At 36.0% G+C, this 15556-nt stretch overlaps 1 protein-coding gene and 1 long non-coding RNA gene across 4 annotated transcripts in view; one reads left to right on the top strand and one right to left on the bottom strand.

Annotated features, from left to right (window-relative positions):
- Window positions 1–225: 225 nt before the first annotated feature.
- On the bottom strand, window positions 226–925 carry LOC129248399 (uncharacterized). The gene is made up of 3 exons (XR_008582616.1): window positions 856–925; window positions 634–773; window positions 226–423 (listed from the first exon to the last, which is right to left on the bottom strand). It is a non-coding gene; the product is annotated as an uncharacterized LOC129248399 (long non-coding RNA).
- LOC129248383 (ATP-binding cassette sub-family C member 4) overlaps window positions 416–15556 on the top strand; it is a 54503-nt gene continuing 39362 nt past the window's right edge. The window contains exon 1 of one of the 3 annotated variants that reach the window (XR_008582615.1): window positions 416–1089. The gene's annotated coding sequence lies outside the window, so the exon portion shown is untranslated. The remainder of the gene's footprint in view (window positions 1090–15556) is intronic. The other 2 variants (XM_054887925.1, XM_054887917.1) reach the window with 2 other exon arrangements.

Raw genomic sequence — 15556 nt, 5'->3', positions numbered from 1 at the left:
AAAGCGTGTCGCCAGTACAGGAGACAAATTCCCTTCCCTCTTCCCCGGCCGTCCTTCACCCCCGAACAAAATGTTTCCCTTCCAGTGGAGACATCGTGTAAATGGGCACTAAGTCACATTCATGTACGTCCATTTCGACTACACTTCCATTGATTTTTGCGAGCACGAAAAATGTTTGTTGGGTGCATTGGATGAAATAGCAGATGACGGCTAAAATCCACCTCATGTTTTTCTTTAGATTTCAGTTGTGTACGAGTCGCGCGAGCGACCAGTCATCGGTTTACATTTGTAGTGAGTATAGTTTCGGTGGTTGGTAATTTTGCCGGTTGGTTGTTGTGTTGTTGTGCCGGTTTTTCGATATCTCGTGCGGTTCTAGATTGATTTAGGGAGCGGCAGAGACGTGTTGTTAGCATTGAATATTCACTATTCGTGCCGCATTCTTTGGCAAGGAAAACGTTACCATATAGGATTGTGTGAAGGCAAATTAATTAAAAGAGAATGAATGAATGAAAGCAACAATTAATAATAAAATAAGAATAATTGGTATATTTTTATGTATACAGGAATACAGATGTATTTGCGTCCGAGTACTGTTTGATTATTGCTTTCACTTGCTGATTGAAATGCACTTACCGATGGTTGTTGATGTGGATTGACAAAATTTGTACGAATCGTCACCGTGGCGTCTTTTTTCGCTATCTTCAACAATTGATTACACAACGTGTGACGCGTGAATGTTTAGAAAAAAGGGAGAGTGACACAGCTCGATTTATCTACCAAGAAGTAATCGAATCTTCGATATAAAACAGCTGATTCAGTGTGCTACTGTCGCGTAGATGTATTCGTAGAACTTACCTATAAATTTGTGTGTACATATGTATGTATGTACATTTACATATAACTATATTAGTGCCACAGGTGTTTTCATAGCGCGCATCGGTCGCTGTCAAAAATAGATAAAATAAATTGCAATAGTTTCCGAACCAATATCGTTCACGAGTGTGCAGACATACATAATTATCTAACTCCAGAGCTCAACGTTACCCGACTGCCGACTGCTAACGTCCGAGGTGCTTATCACGTCCATACGTAAGTGCAATTGAGATGTAGTACAATTGTTGAACGGGACACTTTTTTAATTTTAGAACTATAGAACTTTTTTTGGACAAAAGAAAAAAAAAAAAAAAAATTAAGGCAATATTTAAGCTTTTTATCTAGCAATCTTTATAACTAATATTGCTTATACTACTGTGGGCAAAAAGTAAGGTGAATTTGGTTGTAAAATGAAAAATCTTTATTTATTCTTGTAAATCAATTCCATCCGCTTCAAAATAATCCCCTCTCGATGAAATACACTTATGCCAACGATTTTTCCAATCCCCTAGTTTCTCGAGTTTTGGGAATAGCCATAAGTCACACGGAGTCAAATCAGGCAAATACGGTGGTTACGGAACTATATGCGTGGAGTTTTTGGCGAAATGGTCACGAAGAACGAGTGCAGTGTGAGACGGTGCATTATCGTGATGCAAAAACCAAGAGTTGTTGGCGCATAATTCTGGTCTTTTTAGACGAATTGCTTCACGTAAATGACGCATAACGCTCAAATAATATTCCTTATTAACGGTTTGGCCAGGTGGAAGGAATTCATAGTGCACCACTCCACGAAAATCGAAAAACGACTTTGATGTGCTCTTTTCGGTTTGGCCTCGCCTTTAGCACGATATTCGCTTGATTGGTCGGTTGTTTCAGGATCGTAAGCATAAATCCAAGTCTCATCTCCCATAATGATGCATTTGAGCTTGTCCTGATAGCCTAAAAGCATTGTTTCACACACATCCACACGACGACTTTTTTCGAAGAAATTGAGAGTTTTCGGTACCAAACGAGGTTTGACTTTTCGTAGGCCCAAATGGTCTTTCAAAATGGTTTTCACAGATCCTTCTGATATTCCAATCATATCAGTAAGGTCTCTAACAGTTAACCGACGATTTTTGAGCACTAACTTCTTCACTTTATTGACGTGTTGGTCATCTGTTGACGTCGATGGTCGTCCGGAGCGCTCCAAGTCATCAACACTTCTCGACCCTCTTTGAAGTCTTTGTACCACTTATAAACATTTTTCTGCGACATGGTCGAATCACCAAATGCCTTCTGCAACATGCTAAACGTTTCCGCAGCCGAAATTCCATTCCGCAAACAAAATTTGATGGCACTTCTCTGCTCAATCAAATCAGACATTGTAAAAATCGAAAAATGCACTCTTGGTTGTTTGGTAAAAACACAAGCGTAAATATATTACTGATAATGACATTCACATGAAAGTTGGCCCAGATGTTATTAACAGTGCTGCCAACTCATGAAAAAAATAACTAGAGCGAAATTTTAATCCCGCGAAGTTTGACAAATAAATTCACCTTACTTTTCGCCCACAGTGATAAATAATTCGGCGTGTTATGAAGTATATCCGGTCGGCCCAATTTTTGCAGCGTAATCGACCTTATTTCTGTAATGACGCTCTAAATATTATCCTTCAAGTCGTACCTGATTGATTAGCAATGTCTAGGACTAAAAAACTAAAACCACTTCAGGGATTTGGCCTATATGGTAGAAGCATTTTTTTAAGGTTAAAATCACAAGCTTGTAAAATTTTATTTGCAAGTACTTAGCCGTTCTGTTATTGAATACAACCTCTCATAACTTTTACCAACGACTTACTTTTTTAAAAATTAATTAAACCAAGTGTAGACACACCATTTCCATTACGCTATTCTTTCGGATAGCCAAGCTGCAATCCAGGCACTAGATTCAGTTACAAAAACCTCTAAACTGGCAGAAAATAACCTTACCATCTTGATTATAAGCCCTAAAATTACCTTAATCTGGATCCCGGGGCATCGGAACATTGAAGGAAACGAAAAAGCGGACGAACTGGCAAGAGGAGGATCAACCATAAATAACATTCTTGCAGAATCGGTATTCACATCACAATCAAGAATACATTTCCCTCAAAATATCTCCGAATCGCGGAATGCAGATGGAGAGGCCAGACTTTGTGCAAAGTTAGCAGAATGTTATGGCCCACCTACAACGTCAATGCTGACAAATATGAAACGAAGGGATGCCTGCAGACCCACGGCAATTATAACTGCTATCTGGTCAATCGGGTAGCTAGCAACCTAAATGGGCATCCCTCATAACATACACTGTCACAGTTGTAAACAACCAGAGAAAAAGGAAACAATTTTCCACTTCCTCTGTGAATGTCCTGCCTTATGGAAAGAGAGAATGTTAACCCTTGGCAAACCATTGTTCGAGAGTCTTGAACAACTGTCTGGTTTACACGTCAACAATCTAATAAGGTTCGTAAACCGCACAGACTGCATATAAGTATGTAGTCATGCTGTAAATAACCAATAACCAAGTTACTGGCGAAGAAGTGGAAATAAAAAGGGGCGGAAGCGCTAGTTCTGAATAAATCACCACTTTAACCAACCAGCCAACACAATTTCCACGATATTTGAAATTAAATATTTTTTGATATTCGATTAAAAAAACCCCTATGTGTTTCCACAGGCAGTACTGCAAGGTGGCGCAAAATTAATCACCTTATCGGAAAATGTATAATTTTTGCAAGTGCAACCTCCACCACTTCAAGTACGTATTTAAACGCACATTTGTACGATAGGAAGTTCTTAATAAAGCTTAATTTTTTAATTTGAATTTCCTTTTTTTTATAGTAACAATTGATTGTTGAAATTAAAGGGATTACAAGTATCTCTTAACATTTTGCGCTCTACTCGTAAACACCTATTTTGTCTAACTTGCTCTTATACCAATCAAATTATTGTAGTAATAGAATATATTTCAATTTTAAATATAATTTTAGTTATTTATCTTTTCTTTTTAATTTAAATTTCATTTAAAAAGTAGGACGGAGTAATCCGAACTTAGTTCAAGTGGTAGGGAACACTAACTGCCGGAATTACTAATCGGATTTTTCCCGAATTCGTGTCGCGAGTTGCGTTCCTATGCTTATGTTACTTCGCTGCCATCTGAACAACTATGGTGAAAAGAATTGAGAAGGTGTGGCCAGCATTGATTTGCTGTCAAGGAGTTTGAAGTAATCAGCTGATTTGCTGACGTAACCAAGGTTATAATAGCGGTTTGTTTACGAAAAAACTGAGATGCTGTTGGTGATATACGAAAAAAATCAACACAGGCTGCGGCCATCTTGCTTCGTTGCCGTCTAAACAACGACTGATTGAAAGAGCGTAAGAATACGAGGATCGTTTGACAAGTCCATGCAAAGTCAGAGAGATTTCCCAAAGAATTCGTAAAATTGAAGATTTTTTTCGGCCGCCTGAATAAAATATTTACACTTAACGAACCCTCGCAGAAAATGTGGTCCAAGGGAGTCAAATAATATAAACTAAGCAACCATATGGCAAATCTATTTTTCCAGACGATTCGGTCACTCATCTAAATAAAATAACGATTTCAGCCGCTCTTTATCGAGAGTTTTGCTGGAACCATTGGATGATTGGTATTGACTCGAAAGCACGAATTATTCGCTATGGCGCTGACTATTGGCTGTAACTTTTGAGGCCCTCTTCTATTTTGATGGACATAGTTTTTCAGCATGTAATGGAGTGTAGATTGCAGCAAACTTTCTTTATTCGCATACCAAATAAGCTAAGAAAGAGTCGAATTGTAAAATAGGCGAGGTAATCTGCAAGTTTGGCGCAAAGAACTTGAATTTTAGAAATCAATTTCCACAATTAGAGAATGTTGCGCGGGTGTATGTTGCATGGCCATCTTTTAGAATATAATGAACGGAAATGTCAAACATATGAAGAAACACCCCTTATGTACAAAAATACATACATATATAAATAGCTATCGGCTTTCATTTCAATCTAATGGAATTTCATATGGCTGTTTATAATTTATTTTTTTGTGTGCATGCGTCTGCTCTCAGCGCGTAAATTTGCAAATTGTTGCTAAGTGTTGACGATTTTAATACTTGCCAAAAACACTTTGACTTTTTAGCTGATAAACTTTCTCTTGGTGTAATGAATCGAAATGTTTGAAATTTTATATTTTACGATGGTCGTGTGCTAAGTATTATTAACCCTAAGGAGGTGCCACTACTAGGATAGGGTGTTTCCTTACGATGGTCAATTTTGAAATTTGAAAGGAAACAGTGTTTATTTGAAAAGCTTTGTTGTTTTTATTCTAAGAAAAGAGTGGATAATTCACTTTTCCAAATTTCGAAGTTGAAAAATAAATTAATAATTTATTCTCATACAGTATTCTTGATGCAAATTTATTTTCTCAGTTAACTGTAAGCTACTTACATTAAGTACAAGGTGACACCAAATTAATCATTCAATTTTGTTTTGGGTAACTTTTTTACTAAAAAAAATTATGTTGAGTGATGGAAATCTTTATTTAAACTACTTGTATTAAATACAAGGTGGCACAAAATTAACTACAAAATTTTATTTTTGAGAGAATTTTTACCAAAATAACAGAAAATATTTTGAGTTACGGACATATTTATTTAAACTACTTATATTACGTACAAGGTGGTAAAAAATCAATTTTGTTTTTCAATAACTTTTTACTAAAAAAATGATTTGAATGTTGGTAATCTTTATTTAAACCTCTTCTATTAAGTACAAGGTGGCGCATGTATGGTTAATCAATTTAGTTTGTGAAATACTTTTTAACTAAAAAATATGATTTTCAGTGATGGAAATCCCTATCTTGACTTTTACTATTTTGACATTTATTATTTGCCCATTTGTTTACTACAGCTGTGAAGTTCACATATGTCAAATGTGATTGACCCAATTTGCGAAAATTATACATTTTCCGACAGGGTGATTAATTTTGCGCCACCTTGTATTTCGTATCTAGCTCCTCTCTGCATGCATTTATTATCCCCTGGCAGTAATTGCTTTTGGGAAAATTCAGTTTGTAAAATAAGATAGTTTCATCGTAAATTATTAAATATTAAGTAAATAAATATTATTTTGAGCCTTAAGTATTGAAAGAATAATACATACTTTTTGCATTTCTATATCTTGAACACTAAGTGAAATAATGAACAACTTTAGCTCTAGTTTTTGTTATCTCCAAGTAATCAATTCATTATGCAGATGTGACGAAATGTAGTTATTAATGTTTTATTTTTAGTTTTCGGACCAGATGGCGCCAATTAGCAACCACAGGTTGCAAAACAGGTTGATAATGCGTAATCGTTTGAAATACCTAAATGTATGCTTCAAGTTATTGAGACGCATCACAATCGCAAATTGCGTATCACAGAATTTTTTAAACGTCAAGATATTAAACCAAACTCCCAGTATACTCGTAGAACAACAACGTACTGCGAACTGGAAAACCACTGTTAAAGTCATTCACATAAGAAAATTGTGACTATTTTGAAGAATATGACTCTCAAGTAGGGAAATCTTACTAACCTCATAGGAATCTGCCCGCATTTATAAACTTCTCTGGTATGCTAGAAATATTAAAATGATTAAAAATCAAAGTAACGACTACTTTAGTCTATAGTGGCGTTCACTGAAATTCGGGTACTTGTGTCGCGGTTAGTTAAACTTTTTTTGTCATTATTTGAGAGTGTGATTTGTAAATCGTGGAAAAATTGGAAAAATGTCAAACCGTAAACAAGGAGCGAGTGTGGTAAAACTATAATTTTAACTTTACGTCACAATAACGAAAACCTTCGCGAAATTACAGTTAAAGTTAGATTTTAGTAAGATTATAATATTTCCTCACACTAATTGCAACTTCCAGGCAGCAAAAATATTACTTTAAAAATATTCTGGTTGAAGGCCTTAAAACCCCTTTAGAACTATTTTTTTGAATTCTATATTATATTAATTACATATGTCTATATGTTGGTACAACTGTCCGCTATAGTGTCGCACAGTTTGATCGTGATCTGTCAACTAACTTGGTTTTGGCATTGAATTATATCAGTAAACCGCAGGTATGCTCTGCGATTTTCACTAAGGATAAAACGGTATTTCGTGTACCGAATCGTTGAATATGTTGCAGAAAGCCTATGTCAAATGTGATTTATTAAAAAACGCGGGTCTACGAAGGGTATTAGGTATGGGAATAAGTTTCTGCCCTCGTAAAAAAAGTTGTCGCTGGTGATACTATTTTTGTGTTCGCTCTAGTAATATACTGGCGATTTGAAGGTGTATATGTGAGGTCTTGATCGCAGTACTTGACATTCGTTTGAAGCGTAAATATCCTCTTTTACTGACGCCAAAAATGTTTACGTTGGCCCCAAAAAACAGCATTTGCGGGAAGTCATGTTTCATTATTACCTATTAAAGAAAAATGTAGCTGAAACGTGTCGTATATTGATCGTCCAATATTTACGGTAATCACGCTCCCATCAAATACAACTAGTAAAGAGTGGTTTCGACGCTTCCAAAGTGGCAATTTTGACGTGAGTGACAAAGATCGCGAAGGGGCACCGAAAAAATTTGAAGATACTCAACTACAACAATTATTGGATGAAGACGCATCTCGAACCCTTGATGATATGTCTAAAGATTTGGATGTTGACAAATCAACCGTGGGTAAATGTTTGCACGCGATGGGAATGATCCAGAAAGCAGGTAACTGGGTGCCACCTCAATTGAAGGAGAGCGATTTCGAGAGATGTTTCGTGTCGTGTGAGATGCTGCTTAAACGGCAGAAAAGAAAAGCATAACATCGTCACTGGCGCTGAAAAATGAATCTATTATGATAACCTAGGTGTTGAAAAATATGGTGAACCAGGTCCATCGACAACGAAAAAAAATATCATACTTCAAAGGCAAAGCTGTGGTGGAATTAGAACGGTGTCATCTATTATGAGCTTCTTAAACCATCTGAATTGGCCACCACCACTGGCGATCGTTTCCAACTGCAGCTAATGCGTTTGAATCGAGCTCTCAAAGAAAATACGCCGGAATGGGACGGTAGACATGACAAACTGAGTTTGCTGCACGACAACGCCAGGTCGCACGTTGCTAAATCGGTCTACAAATATTTAGAAATACTGAATTGGGACATCTTGCCCCATCCCCCGTATTCCCCACATATTGCACCTTCGTATTATCATCTGTTCCGATTAATGCAGTCAGCCCTTATTGGAGAGCGCTTCACTTTTTACGAGAGCATCGCAAACTGGATCAAGTCAAAAGTACTGGAATTTTTCGTCAGAGGAATCCGTATGCTGCCTGAAAGATGGAGTAAAGTTGTAGCTTCATGTATTGTTTAATTGTTTAAATAATTTGTAACTTTGGAGAAAGGACGAAAACTTATTTCCATACCCAATATACAATATTGCATTTTACAACAAACAAAAAATCATATGCGCAACTCAAAGCTCAAAATTTTGTACAAAATACCCAAAATACCCAAAAATCAAACAGATTAAAAAAACACAATACCTAAAAGTTTTCAATATTTATTTAGAATTTCTAGAACAATTCTGGGTGTACAATTTTATAGTTCATTCAATATTAGTAAAGCACAAGTTTTAAATAGATTAAAATGATTTTTTAAAATTTGTTTTCCCTGAGTGTTGAGCTTTTTTTTCTCTAAAAAACTTCCACATGTGCTTCGTATAGAAGAAAATGCTCAACATCTCACTGAAAAGAAAATATTTTCGGAAATCAACGCGACTTGAACTTGCACTTTATTATATATTGGGTGTGCAACTAAGTTTTAAAGGATTTAAAACATATAGTAATACTAGTGTCAAATTGTACTGAGTATTTGTGTAACGAGTTTCATGTGAAAGCGTCATCATTAAGTGTCGTTTCGTAGTTTGTGTCATTTCGTCGAAGTGTAAACAAAAAATTTTTTTATACAAAGACTATGTCAGCTTTTGTGCCTACAAAACTTCATTCGCGGGAAGCATTGCTATTTTGCTTCCATCTGAAGAAAAGTGCAGCGGAAAGTTATCGGATGCTGTGTGAGGCTTACGGTGAGAATGCTCCATCAATTTCAACCTGCGAGTACTGGTTCCGACGATTCAAAAGTGGTGACCAGACATGAGACATTGGTCCTTCATCATGACAATGCTCGGCCGCATGTCGCACAAGTGGTCAAAACCTATCTCGATGGTAGCGGATGGGAAGTTCTACCCCACCCGCCTTATAGCCCAGATCTTGCACCATCAGATCACCATTTGTTCCGGTCGATGCAGAATGCCCTTACGGGAGTGCGTTTCACTTCGGTTGAAGGTATCCAAAATTGGCTTGATGGGTTCTTCGCCTCCAAAAGCGAGCAGTTTTATTGGGACGGAATCCATGCAAAAGTTATAGCTAGTGATGAACAGTATTTTGGATAAAATAGGTTGTACCAATTTTTAACAATAAATTTTTGAAATCGAAAAAAAACCTTTAAAACTTAGTTGCACACCCAATAATATTAACATTTTCTGATTAAAAATTGGAAATTTTAATACATTTTTCTGAATTTCGTACAAAGTTTGAAACTTGGGTTCATACCGCCTTTGCTCAAAAATGAATTATATTTTTATTCAAAATTAATAAGAAAAGTAAATGTCTAAATATACTTATACCATATAATCGCATGAGGGACGTGGGTTTTTTGTTGACGAGTGTATGTACATATAGAAAGTAAAAACTCAATTTTGTTCTGTGTTGATTTCACGTGCATGAAATCATAGTTAATCTAGAAATATATTCGTGCAGTTGCTGATTTATAGGTTCAGTCACCTTTCACATTATATAGGCACTAATCTACATGGCAGGATTTGCTTCTTTGTATTCTCCATTACATGAAAATATAATTCATAAATAGAAAAACGAAAGTTACATATATAACGCTTTTAGACCCTACTAAAAATTATAAGTAATTTCCACATAGAGACTGTATGGAAAATTTATGATTATGAATAGCTTTAAAATATACGTATTTGCATGATTTATATCGCAAGAAGAAAATTGATTCATAAATTATTCACTTCAGGCGCTGACTATCTCATTACACACCCTGCGTTTTCTTCCATACACACAAAAAATGGCGCGCATTCGTTATATGGAGAAGATGCACAACACCGCTAGCAAACAAAAAGTGTTAGAAATCAAGACGAGCCACTTGAAACTTGCACTTTTTATACCAAAATCCAATGGCCTATAAAACTGCGTACTCGAAAATTTTCTAAAAATTCTGACTAAAAAGTGTGAAGTTTTGATGAAAATTTGTTTGAATTTATATGATTTTCGTAAGAAAATGTATTATATTTTCATATAAGATTATTAAAATTAAATAGGAAACAAATAAATTGCCAAAACCTGTCAATAAGTCATATTGTCAAAGTTATTTGACGTAGTGTATATGACGTTTTCCTGATATGCGTTACTTCCATTTATGAGCAGGGTGCGTACACGGGTAGGTGTGACCATTCGTATGACGTGACTTTTGCTAAGATCATGAAAACATCCAAACAGAGCTTTATTTCAAATATATGCAGTTATAAACGCCGTGTATATGCATGCACTTATACATGAGTATTTGTGGATTGCGAACGATAACTAAATTACGGTTGTGTTAACCGCTTTGAAGTTAACCTGATGAAGTTCATCAGATTTTTAATACTAAGGTGTGCTATATAAGCAGGCGTAGCAAAGAAGTGAGAATAAAAATGTCTAAATCTTAACGTTGCATAGGAGCAGGTACTAAGATGATTCCACCTCATCCTCCATACAGCTGACGCAAAAGGGGCTCCAGGTAATTCCAAGCCTCACAGCACGATTACCTCGTTGATAGTGTCTTGTGAGGACACCCACGAAATTCCAGAGCTGTGATTTTGTCAACCTCACAAGAATCCTCGAACGCCTCCGATCCGGTTTTTAAAAATATTTGTTCTACAAAACCACATCAGATGCTAGAAGAGTTTATGCTTAAAAGGTCTATAAACATAAAAACTGCGTAAAAAATTGGTCAACGGCAGGCAATGGCAAACCTCCGAGTCTATTTCTGCCATGGAAAAGCTCCTCATAAAAATATCTGCCGTTCGGAGTCGGCTTGAAACTGTAGGTCCCTCCATTTGTGGAACAACATTAAGACGCACACCATAAATAGGAGAAGGAGCTCGGCCAAACTACTAACAGAAGTGTACGTGCCAATTATTTATTTTTGTTTTAAGGAAGACTTGGCCAAATTTTTTAGCTGCATGAGAACTATCGATATCGATAACTATGGTTTAACAGCTGAGAATGGCAAACTGTGCTGACAGGTTTGGCAAGTTATCAGGAGTCGTTTAACGCCTGAAAAATGCTCCAAATTGTGGAAATTTAATTTGAAAAAAAAAATAAAATAAAATAAAATAAATATGTAAAAAAAACAATAAATTTGTTCCAAATTTGGTCCAAAATAAAATAAAATAAATATGTAAATAAAAACAATAAATTTGTTCCAAATTTGGTCCATTTTGCGTGCATCGTTCCTTATTTATTTCGAAATGTAGAAGGAGTTGCCGTTATCAGCTAAACATCGACAGCATTTGAATCCAACAAGAGGAGGCATCTTGCAATTCAGCGCGCTAACAATCGATTTATTGGACTGATCGAATGAACCTTGTAACTCTTAGACGCAGTGGACACATGCCGTATATCATATTCAAAGAATAATGAACTTATCTACAAGTTTTTATTTAAAAAAATTAATTCCAACGAATTTCTGTTTTGAATTATCATTTTAAATTCTCAACACTTAAAAAAAACACCCGATATATTCTCACGCTTTTAATTTTTTGTTTGGAAAATTAACTCATTCGCAAATACCATTATTTTATTTTATTGATAAAATTCTTAGACATTTTGATGCCGAGGCCTCACTCACAGCGAAGAGAAATTGCCTTCTTTGTCTGCAAGGAGGCGAAAAGCTTCGTCGAAAAACTCGTTTCTATTGTATTGCATGCAAGACTCCGGTATATCAACGGCACTCAAAAATCTCTTATACATGTTTTGCTTGCCTTCTACCGAATCCATAAATAAATATTGTTTCATATTTTACCATAAATTTCATTGTAATCAACTTTGTTTTCTTCGAAATGAGTCTAAATATAGAACAAAACAAAAAACTCCTTTTTTCACAAAACGATTTTTTTTTGCTTCTGTAGGTATGTAGCTCAATCCATGCCAAAACTAATAAATATTCCCATACAATTGAATGCAAATACATAGGGGTCCAGCCAAACCCGAGGTGCCCAACCGAAGGTGCAATATTTTAAATCCTCTTTTTCGTTCTGTTTGAGGATCCTTTTTAAAAGGTTATATCCATAAATCGATCGAAAATTAAATTTTAGACAGCTATCTGGAAACTCAAGTCGTTAGCTATAACAAAAATATGCTAAATTTACATCCAAAGTCGAAAAAGGTCTGGGCAGACCTGGGTGTCCAACGGAGGGTAAAACAAAAATCGATTTTTGGTGTTACCTTCATATCGGTCCAGCTCACGTAAATCTTAAAAGTTTTTCGAAATATTGACACATGTCTTAAAATATAACAATTTTTATCCGATTTATTTTTTGCATGGACTTTGTTGCACCTATGTATGTATGTATATTAACCTTAGCTGCTATGTTATTGTTGTTATTTTGTACACCATTTTTTTATGGCTATAATTTTTATAAATAATTTGTGGCATATGACTACTCCACTGGTTGCGTGATCCTCCGGTCGGTTGAATTTTGTACAACTTTTGCCATCATAATAGGCTTTACTTCGATAATATTGAATTGTCGGCTTCCAAGTTAATTGTCAATCGGAACTGGTTCATTAGCATTTACTAGTGACTTCACGTAGTTTGACAAAAAATAGTCAAAAAGTTAGATTAAATGGTCTATGTTAGGTGGAAGACAAAAAGCAAATTATTTCATTGCACCATTCGCTGCACATTTAACAAGTAGGTAGATTAATTAATAAAAAAAAATTGTATCTTCAAAAAAAGTTTTTTTTTGTTTTTTTAATTCAGGGGGTGTATAATGCACACAAAAATTACGTTTACAATTGAAATAATAAGTCCGATTATTTTTCATTAATTTACACATAAACAAGTACTTCACCGAATTTAATGGTATACTCGTATACATCAAATTTGTCAGAGCATGAAGAGTATTTCTCTGCGTATGAGAATTAATGTTGCTATTTGTGTTGTAATGCTAAGTATTCTCTTTCGAACGGTGTTATTAACTTTCGCATACATCCAATATTTCTTCATATTTGGCGGTTGACGTAGTCGAGTGAGTTGTGGCTGACTACCATTCGGTTGGTCACGAGTACAAAAGCCACTGTAGACATAAAGCATTAAAGTTAGGCGTGTTCGCCGTACACAATAATGACAGTAATACGAGTACTGCGACCCTGTTACTTTTTTGATAATCTGTTGCTAATACTTAATACTTGATTTAGAATAGTGCGCTCAAGTGCTGAAACCTATTTCAGCACAGTGCAGAGTGGTTAGAGAGCAGATGAAATTCTTTCACATTTACAGCTTCTTCAACATTTTTGGACATACACAGTAATATTAAAAATATTAGAACGGGGGTTTCGAAGATAAAGAACTTAGGAAATCGTCAAGCCATTTTATGAATTAGCCGAAGCCGTTTAATGAATTACTGGTCTCTTATAACGGTATCGACCATCGGTAGATAGGTAGTTAGATGGAATGGTTAAAGTACCAGTCTGGCACACCCCAAGTAGCACTAAGCGCTGTTTCGATACCATTTTGAGACCTCCAATGGGCAAATACCTACAGCAGGTAGATGGGATTTAGGTTGGAACACTGCCCAAGTTTATCGAAGAAAAGAGCAACTAGTGGCCTTAATCCTCTGGCTGCCAAACCCGGACATTTACAGAGAAAGTGCTCACCAGTATCCTTCTCTAAAAGGTTTCCACAGCTTCTGCAATAATCCCAATTGGGTAAAAAGGGCAAACCTTTTCTGCGTATATGCCGATAATCCAACGACGGGTAAGCAAAGCAACGAGTTTGGAAATTGAACGGCAATTGAGAACTTTCTGGGCCCTGGGGTCAAAGGGTTTTCGAAATAGCACACAAAGAAATTGAGCTCCGTCTATCCTGCGTGTTTCTTAGAAATAAGTTGTGCGATTTCTTTTGAACAGCAGTCAAGGGCATGCCGATGCCTGGGTAGGAGACCTCTGGGACTTGCCTTCCTGCCAAGTTCATATGCAATCTCATACATAGAGGGATATTCATATGTCCTGGAACCTACGAGTATTATTAAGAGGTACTAAAGTCAATAAAATGTGAAAATTTAAAATTTGATCGATATAATAGTTATCAATGCAATGTAATCGTTCAAAATATCGACAAACGACGTTCTTGCCTAAAAAGAAAAATCAGATACAGTTGCCTGCGTTTTTCCTATAGGGTAGTTATTAATATTAATATTCGTATCTATACGATAATATAATTTTTGTTGAGGCGTCGTAGTCGTACTGTGCCGCCCATAAAAAGTCATTTATCTACTTATGTACAAATGACATTCGAATTACATATATATTAGGGATGCCAATCCCGGGATCCCGTTATGGTTTAAGTCCCAAAAATCACGGGATTAGTTACCAACACTATGGAGCTTAGGTTGTTTTTACAAAATGAGACCCGAATATGAAAAACAATTTGAAGCAGTGTTCTTATTCTCTTGTCACGTGCATCTGCAGTAAAACATTTTGAGAAGTCGAAGACGTACATAGGTATATAACATAAATGGGTGCTATGGAATACGAAAGATAAAAACGTTGACGACTTCCGCGGACGAGGGCCAAACAAAGAATATCTCTCCAAAGCAAGACCAGAAGATCACTGATTTGTTTGTGACAAAACCGAACTTAGCGTTGCGAGAAGCTGAAGCACTTTTAAGGAAAAGTGATGCTAATGTATTAAAGAACGTTTAACTTCAGAAGACCTCAAATTCCGGAGGACATTGAAAAAACCGCTGCACTTTTTATCACACATTGAGACAAGATGGGCCAAGGTAAATTCAGAACGGAATTGGGCAAACGTAATATTCTCGGATGAATCTTTCTTTTGGGCGAACAGTTGTATACGTCAATTCTGCTGTATAATGCTAATAATCGACCATTTCAACGAACTGTTAAACATTCAGTTAAGGTTCATGCTTGGGACTGCTTCTTCGAAAAGGGTCGTTTATTTGTGTTTACCGCCAATTTGAATGCAGTTTTGATGAATAAAATTTACCGAAAAGCATTTTTACCGTCAGCTGCGAAGATGTTTGGAAGAACAGGCCAACCTTGGATTTTACAAGTAGACAACGATTTTAAGCATCGGAGCCGTAGGTATAAAGTGTGGAAGCAGCAAAATGGGATTGAAATATTGGATTGGCCTTCACAGTCACCTGATGCCAACCCAAATGGAAATGTGTTGGCAAAACTTAAGCAAAAGTGCAAAGGAAAATAAATGTGGACAGTCAAACAATTATCAAGGCAAATTTGCCTGATTACCTCCA

Source organism: Anastrepha obliqua, chromosome 1 (assembly GCF_027943255.1).
Source record: "Anastrepha obliqua isolate idAnaObli1 chromosome 1, idAnaObli1_1.0, whole genome shotgun sequence".
Lineage (NCBI taxonomy): Eukaryota > Metazoa > Arthropoda > Insecta > Diptera > Tephritidae > Anastrepha > Anastrepha obliqua.
Note: the sequence above shows the minus strand (reverse complement) of the source record. Positions and strands in the feature narration are given on the sequence as shown.